The sequence below is a fragment of the Bombus vancouverensis genome, unplaced genomic scaffold (assembly GCF_051014615.1).
Source record: "Bombus vancouverensis nearcticus unplaced genomic scaffold, iyBomVanc1_principal scaffold0028, whole genome shotgun sequence".
NCBI lineage: Eukaryota > Metazoa > Arthropoda > Insecta > Hymenoptera > Apidae > Bombus > Bombus vancouverensis.
The window spans coordinates 177,903-187,134 of NW_027468919.1; the positions used below are offsets into that span (position 1 = coordinate 177,903).

Consider the following 9,232-nt stretch of genomic DNA (forward strand, 5'->3'; position numbering starts at 1 on the left):
CTATTGAAATTCGGTAACAATACAATCCATGCTATCGCATTAAAGTAGCACACGGTATTGACACACACAATATCATGAAACACAAAACAATATTACAAAACACTACTAAATAAAATTGTAGTGATTAACAATTAATTAGTTATTTCAACAACACGTTACTGTTGACATTAAACCAACGCCATACCAAAGAGACACGCGAGCGACCATGTTGAAAAGTTCGTCGCGCGCACATACAAATAACAGCCAATGCAATACAATACAGCATCATAATAGCAATGTTAGGTACTAATAAAAAAACAAAAAAAAAAAAAACAAGAAAAAGGGGGAGAGAGTTAAGGAAAATATATATAATAAATAACAACTAACATAATTATAACATATTATATATATTATATTATATACAGGGATACAGTATTCGTACAAAGGAACAGATCCAAACGAAAATTATATATATAAAAAAAAATAAATAATATATATATGTAATATCGTGATATAATATATTTACAAGGAATGGATGATACAGATGTCAATCGGACAGAAAAAGACGATTGTTGTTCAACCTGAACTATTCACACCAAACGTACAGAAAACAGCACAACTAAATAATTAGATAACGACTCGACTTTCACAAAATGCAATCAACACTCTCTCGGCAACGCCACTCGCAAACTCTGTTTGTTGATTCCTTTTCTCCCGTCCCTTGGCAACCGCTCGTGGCCAAGATCACGTAGGTCTCCTCTTTCCAAAACTACGCGATCAAAAACAAACGCCTCGGCTCTCGCGACATTCCACGCGGTTCACCCGCCAACTCCCAGGCCTCTCACTCACGATACTACACTCGGCCATCCTGCAATAACATCTGCCCTCAGATGTTGCCTTCTATCTCGCTGTCATCAGATGCGTCACTTTCGGCGTTTATGACCCAAGGTTTCATAAAATCAGCAGTAGTTGATGACCGTTTTGGCCCCTCATGCTCTCCTACCTTCTCCACAATGTAGCGATCATTCCGCATTGCTCGCACTATCCGGTACGGACCCAAAAATCTTCCTCCCAGTTTTAATCCTGGGCCAAACTGCGTTCTCTTTATGGCCACCAACTCTCCACTTAGGTACTGTTTCGCACCTTTTCTTCTTTTGTTGTAGTGCCTCCGATTTTCCTCTTGAGTAGCAGCAATTTTCTTTTTCGCGTCCTCACGCAGTTCACGACGTTGCTCTTCGAATTCCACCACCCATTCTTCTTCAACCAATTTTCGGATCTGTGGGTCTTCTTTAGTTTGCATCTCGACCCCGACAAGTAGCTGGAAAGGAGTTTATCCCGTGCTCCTGTTTAATGTAAAATTCAGGTATTTCTGTACTTGGTCGACATGTTTATACCAATCATCGGGTTTAGGGGCAGTCAGTTTAGTTAGTAAAGGTATGAGTGTCCTGTTTACCCTCTCTACCTGCCCGTTCCCCCTCGACGCCCCCGTCGTGACTAATAAATGCTTTATATTTTCTTCTTCGCAATACTCTTGGAACGCGTTGGATGTGAACGCTGTTCCCCGATCAGAGATAATTCGTCGTGGGTTCCCAAAAACAGCCACTTGCTTCTTCAGTCGATCGATAACATCCGCGGTATCAGTAGATCTAGTAGGATAAAGCCACGTAAACTTCGTGAACGCATCCACTACTACAAAGATGTGTGCGTATCTTTTCTTTGTAGCTGTCATAGGGCCCACATGGTCAATATGGTAAGTGTCTAACGGTGTGTCACCTTTGTCTAACGGATTTAGATATCCCTCTTGCTTGCCCAATTTTCGTTCGGCTAGGATACAATCGAGACAGTTAGATACCACATGCTCGACCTTTTCACGTAGCCCCTTAAACCAAAAGTCCTTCTTGACTATAGCTTCTGTTTTGGTGACCCCAAAATGCCCACGCTCGTGCGCCTGCCTGACTACCTGAACCTGCATAGCCTTCGGTACTACTATTAACACATCATCCTTACACTCTTTATACAAAATATTGTTCCTTATTACATACCCATCGACCTGATTGCACGTTGCGGCGTCTAAAATCCTACGGACTTCAACGTCCTTGTTCTGTGCACTTCTCAACCGTGCAATCAGCCCGTCTTCACTTTCCGTTACATACATAGTGCTCGGCAGGGGGTTTCTACTCAGAGCATCCACATGCTGCATGCTTTTACCTGGCCTATGACACACCTGATACTTAAACTCGTCTAGTAACAAGGCCCATCTGGCTACACGCACACACAAATCTTTCTTTTTCATTGTCATAGCAAACGCTTGGCAATCCGTGACGATAGTAAACGGCATACCTAACAGATATATTCTAAACTTGTTCAACGCTTTTACAATTGCTAGTACTTCCAGTTCGTAACTGGTGTACTTTGCCTCGGCGGGAGTTGTTTTTCCGCTGGCAAAGTAGACCGGATGGAATTTTCCATCGTCCAGATCTAGTTGCATTAAAATTGCTCCGTAACCCTCTGCGGACGCGTCTGTATGCAACTCAGTCTCCGCGCCCATTCTATACAACTTTAACACTGGTTCGTTGACAAGCGCTGTTTTCAAGATTTCAAAGGCCTCTACTTCTCGATCGCCGAACTGAAATTTTACCTCCTTTTTCAACAAATCCGTCAAAGGCTTAGCAATCTTCGCGTATCCCCTAATAAATTTTCGAAAGTACCCCGTAAGTCCCAAAAAACTCTGAACCTTTTTAACAGATGTTGGCTTGGGAAAGTTTGCTACTGCCCTAGTTTTATGTGTAGACGGCCTTATGGTATTTTTTGAGACTATATACCCCAAATATTCAATTTCCTGCTGCAGAAAACGACATTTTCCCCAGTTTATAAGTAGCCCATACTGCTCAGCTAACTCTATGACCATTTGCAAACGTTCCCACGCCTCCTCTAAATTCTTTGCAAGAATAATAATGTCATCCATATACACGATAACAATACCTTTACCTACTAGTTCCTTAAAGATCATCGAAATATACTTCTGAAACACAATGGGTGAAATCTTTAAACCAAACGGCAACTTCAAAAATTCATATTGCCCCGATGGCGTAACGAAAGATGTATATTTTCGGCTGTCTTTGTCTAAACACACGTGAAAAAAACCATTCTTTAAATCCAACGTTGTGAAAAACTGAGTACCTTGCAATGCATCTAAAATATCATCAATTAAAGGCAATGGGAAATGTGGACACTCAATAAGTTCATTAAGCTCGCGAAAATCAACACAGACTCTGATAGAACCATCTTTCTTTCTAACTACAACTATGGGACTTGCATATTCTGAGTTTGACGGTTTTATTGTGCCTTCATTTGTCCATAATTCCATCAACTCGTCCACCTCTTTTTTCTCCGAAGGCGCCAATCTTCGCGGCCTTCGAACCACAGGTTTGTCACTCTTTAAAACGATTTTTGCCGTTATCCCAACGTCCCGCTTTTTCTCCGGCCTATACCCCCTAACGATATCGCGAATCGCTTCACGATAATGCGGTTCCCGTACGTGTGTTAGGTCTGTTTCGTCGGTCTGTTCTACCACGTTAACTCTAAACACATCCGGCACGTCTTTGTTATTCTGTTCGTCAAGCCGCAAGAAAGTCACTTCGCCTCGTTTAACCCGTAACTCTACCTGATCCAGAAAATCAGTGCCTAACAACAGGCCGTGCTTCGTCAATATTTTGTTTGAAACAACGTGCAAAGTGATTGGCAGTTTACACCCATCAACCGTCATTACCTTGGTGAATTCACCCCAGGTCTCATTGCCAGCGGAACCAACACCGTCGAACTTAAGCGTGCATTTACCTAGCGGTGGTGACCCTAACCTCGCATACTCGTCTGATCGAATGAACGTGAGATCACTACCCGTATCCACTAGTGCCACAAACCTACAATCATCTATCGCCACTTACTTCACATACTTCCCCTTTTCGGATCTTGACACTACGCAAGTCTCTTTCGGTCGTGCCGTACACCTCGCTGCAATATGTCCAAATCCGCTGCACTCGGAACACCTAACACCTTCTCCCCTCTCCGGACACTTAACACTTAGATGATCCTCACTACCGCAAATGAAGCATCTTCTTTTCTTCATTGCATCTACAGATTGACTGGGCTTCCCGTTCTTCTGGGTTTTAGCCGGCTTCACAATCGACTTTATTCTGCGACTCTTCTGCTCTTCGTACATCACTAACCTCTTCCTCAACTCTTTGATTGACGTAGCGCCGTACAATATAGCCTTATTGTTCTCGTCGTCTATTATTCCATCCACGATGTATTCCACCTTTGCTTCCTCCTCTATGTCCACATGGTTGGCTATTTCGAGCATGCGGTACATGTAAGCCAAACATGCTTCATCACTCTCCTTTTTTGTTTCTTCAAGTTTCTGATGTACTTGCCTACTGTTGACTTTCCTCGAAAATTCTTTCACTAGCCCCCTCTTCAATTCATGCCAAGTCCTGGCATGACACTCGAAGCTCGCAAATATTTTCGCTGATCCCTTCAGCAGCTTCCTCGCGTAGATTGCCTTCTGCCCATCCGACCACATGCACGTATCAGCGACTTCCTCGAACGACTCGAACCATCGTTCGACATTTTCACCTTTGTTGCCACTAAACGACTCTAATGCATCTTCGACGTCTCTAAAACTCAGTGTCGAACCAACACATGCCCTTCGACAATATTCATCACGGTCCTGATACACCCTTCGCGTACCTCTCTTGTATCCTCTTGCGTTTTTTTTTTTTTGTCATTTTCATACTCACTTTCGTCGTCGCTTTCTTCTTCCGACGATATGTCATTACCATCCATGGCCGCTTGTAGCCGTGCGCGTAATTCTACTTTTCTTCCCGTCGTTTTTAAACCCAAACTAGCGAGGCGCTCCTTCAACTCCTTCGTATTCATTTTCTCAAAACTTTCATCTTCGTTACAATCACGCTCAGCTCTCTGTACATTTCCTAAATCTCGTTGACCGGTTGGCTCTTCACCGCCCGTCGATCCCTTAGGATATGATTGTCCAGCCCTACACGCCCGATTCAGCCTTGCAATCAGCACTGACCTCGCACCAGATATAGGGAGGTTCATTCGCGCGAGCTTACTCCTCAGCTCCTCCAGCGTCGAACCCTCTTCATCCGACAATCGTTCGTCCCCAACGTTTGCCCTTTTTCACACTACACAAACTTAAACAGTCAACGACATCGTCTTTTATCGCACCGCGTACCGGTAAATTCACAACTAGCTCGAATAGCTCTGTTAAACCGTTTCGTTTTCTGTCTTGTCCAATCCCGGACGAGCCCCCAAAAATGTAATATCGTGATATAATATATTTACAAGGAATGGATGATACAGATGTCAATCGGACAGAAAAAGACGATTGTTGTTCAACCTGAACTATTCACACCAAACGTACAGAAAACAGCACAACTAAATAATTAGATAACGACTCGACTTTCACAAAATGCAATCAACACTCTCTCGGCAACGACACTCGCAAACTCTGTTTGTTGATTCCTTTTTTCCCGTCCCTTGGCAACCGCTCATGGCCAAGATCACGTAGGTCTCCTCTTTCCAAAACTACGCGATCAAAAACAAACGCCTCGGCTCTCGCGACATTCCACGCGGTTCACCCGCCAACTCCCAGGCCTCTCACTCACGATACTACATATATACATTAACTATTTTTATATGTGTGTACAGAACTGATGGCGAACTCATCAACCATTTTCTGAACGACGGATGGAAGAACATGAATAGCAATCCACACAGTGGAACTGTAAAGTATTTGTACGCCACTCACGAAACCAAACACTGATGCTATCCACCTGTAAACAAACAACGTTTATAACTATGCGTATAATTTTCACTTATGTTCACCACTATATATATATACACGCATGTTGTAAAGTAGGCGATATTTATAACATTCACTTCCATTGATAATGCAAGTGACTCATAAAAATAAGCCGTCATATTTACCATTGCACGCACATATATATATATATATATATATATATATATATATATATATATATATATATATATATATATACTCGAAAACAAGGTACATTTGTGATATTTATTCCTATTGATGATATATACTTATATATTTATAACAATAAAACAAATCTCATTTATACTACTTACCAATACGTACGCATATATGTATATAATTACAATCCAAGTAGTATTCATAATATTTATTTTCACTGATAACAAGTACGTAAAACCTAAAATAAAACAAAGGTTTTAACAATAAAAAAAACAAAAAAAGAAAAAGGGGAAGAAGAAAAAAAGGAAAGAAAAAAAATATAACATTGTTAGGGAAGTGATACATTTACACTGTACATGAGAGTGTGTGTGTAAGGGCCAGAGGGCGTCAAGGTCTTAGTGGAGACAAAAGACTGTTGCCAGATGTTAGAAGAATCTAGGATAGTCGGTTGGCGACCAGCGTGCGTGCAAGACGTTCTTCAGAGAGTAATATAGATGTATAACTGTTGTGTGGGAAATGTAGGCAATAATTTGTATTCCCATATCCTCGAATTTCCTTAACAAATATATATAAATATAAAATTTTCTTTTTCTATAAAAGGTTATTCCTATTTCTGATAAACTCGAGAAATGAAAACATTATACCATGATACACTGACACAAAGATACACCACACAGAAGAGACTAATAGAGAACGCTTTAAGCTTGGCAAACTTACCACCCGACGAATTTGCATACACCATAACCAAAACCCAGGACAGATGGCTTTGATCGCAGGAGAAGCGGTCCATATAGTCAAATGCATTCCGGTACAAGTAAAGGTACGACATACAACAAAATGCTACTCGGAACTACCCGTTTGGCAAAGGAATCGCACCACAGGAACTCCGCCCGGACGTGCGCCAAACGTGGCGATATTCAGCACCATCGTCGTTGGCCACGAGCGGAATATATACCCAAAAGACCTCGATGCACTACGGGACCACGTCATGTTCCCGGCAGAAAATCTGCAGTCTTGAACGCATTGGCCAGAGGAGCAACAGGAAAAACAATCGTCCCTGGAACAGTAAACATCCTGGGAATGATGGACAAAACACATTAACGACAATAGCGAAAAATACCGTATCAAGCTTGTTTTATGGAATCTGGAACTGTCAGTGCAGCAATATTTGGAATACTCGCAATATTTAAACTAATCAAGACAATAATATATATAGCCGCACACGGATACCAGTTACGTGAAACTTACGAATGCGGAATCGCCCTATTAGGAGCAATATGCGGCTCAGTCACCCACCCGCTACTATACCTCAAAAGAAGACGAAATATCGATGATCAAACAGCACAACCTCAAGGGATATCGATAACACCGGTAGTCACTCAACTACCAACGACATCTACGTCCGCCTTGAGCGAACTCAGAGATACCATCAGTCAAATTTCCTTTGGAAATTTGAACTCCAAGGGCGGGGATGTCACGTCCCGCGCTCCGCACGCGCCGTAACAAGAACAAGAAAACCATTCTATACAAAACACGCGAATAAGGATTTGAATGCACAAACGAACACACGGCACTACGAAACGAAAGGAAGGATTAACAAAACGAGGGCGATTAACGGATCCAACCAATAAACAAAATACATATACACACAATTCTAAATAAACCAGGAAATAAGAATAACTACAAAAGGGGAAAATAATTGAAACGCCAGGAATATATATATATATATATATATATATAAATATATTTCAATCAATCAATTTGGAGAGTTACATATAAGTATATACATATATGCCGAACATGTAATAACCTAGTAAATATTAGAGACAGTGCTTCCAATACTATGCAATAAATACAATATTATCAATTTATGAAATATAAGTATACATGAAGTCAAAAACTAATAGTTTAACGAATACATAAAACATACAATATTGTATTATTAAAGAAATGAAGGTTACATTGTCAGAAATATATATATGTGTGCGAATTCTATCAAACCGATAATCTAAGATACATACTTAAAACTAGCCTACATTCCGGTAAGGAATTATAAAATAAGAACTATATTACGGAACATCCATGTCTATATATAAATATATAAATTATATTCTAAACTAAACTACTATTAATGTATGCGCATTCTACATTATTGATTCAAATCGATAATCTAAGATACATACTTAAAACTAGCCTACATTCCGGTAAAGGATAAATAAATAATTGACATTTCATTTCGTATGAATACTACACTGCCAGGAGAAATATGCATATGAATACGTATATATATATATATATGTATGTGTGGGCGTATGTTTTATATTATCGAATACTCTATAAAATAAACTACTCAAAACAATAAATAACGCAATCGAAGAATTACAAAACATTAGCCATATTAAAATGACACACAACATAAATATATATATACGTATATTCACACGAACAATACTTTTGTCACTTTAAAACAATATTAATAAATAAATGTTCTAATTGCGGTAGAATAAGGAAAAACGAGCCTCAGACGGAAAATTACTTCGATATCAAGCAAAACTAAAGACCCGTCACTATAACTTTACTGATGACATTTATGAGCAGCCATGTTAGATTTACACGCGTATGGCGACAGGAATATTAGGGATTAATGGAAGTCAGTCGCGAGAAATAAATCATGAAAACACATTGTTAACACTTTTCTTTAATAAAATCTGTGCGCAACTACAAATGTAAAAAATATATATATGTCGGAGATGAAAGAACACCGGAGTCTGTAATTGAACAATTGTAGTTATTCAATCCGATTGTAATTGTTCGAGAGTTGTGATAATGAGCTTGGGCTCGAGGCGACAGTCAGTCGCCGAACGTAGCCGCGGTTACGGGATGAACGCTTTGTTTAACAAAGGTATGGAGTAATTCTATAGCTCTCCTTAAAAGAAATATTCGTGGCGACACGCGACAGTAAACATTCCAACGGTTTCTGTCCTGTGGCTCGCCACACGCAGACCCTGTTCTTCGAGTAAGATGATTGCCAGATGTCGATGCGTCTCCGCAGTACATGCTCGGCTAGCTCGAGGGCTCGTTATAAATCTTAAGGTTTAGTTAACTAAAGTCCTTCAAACAGACAAACAGTCTTTGTCCCAACTACGGGAAGTTAGGGGAGACATATTTTTCAACGAGCGGCGTCTCCCACTAGCAACTTTGCCTCGAGGCCGGCTAGCATCTTTTTCTAACCAC

The 9,232-nt window shown here is 40.5% G+C and overlaps 1 long non-coding RNA gene across 1 annotated transcript; it reads left to right on the top strand.

The window, feature by feature from the left end:
• Positions 1–6,089: 6,089 nt before the first annotated feature.
• LOC143304264 (uncharacterized) lies at positions 6,090–8,680 on the top strand. Its single transcript, XR_013061008.1, has 2 exons — positions 6,090–6,516; positions 6,599–8,680. It is a non-coding gene; the product is annotated as an uncharacterized LOC143304264 (long non-coding RNA).
• Positions 8,681–9,232: the final 552 nt, after the last annotated feature.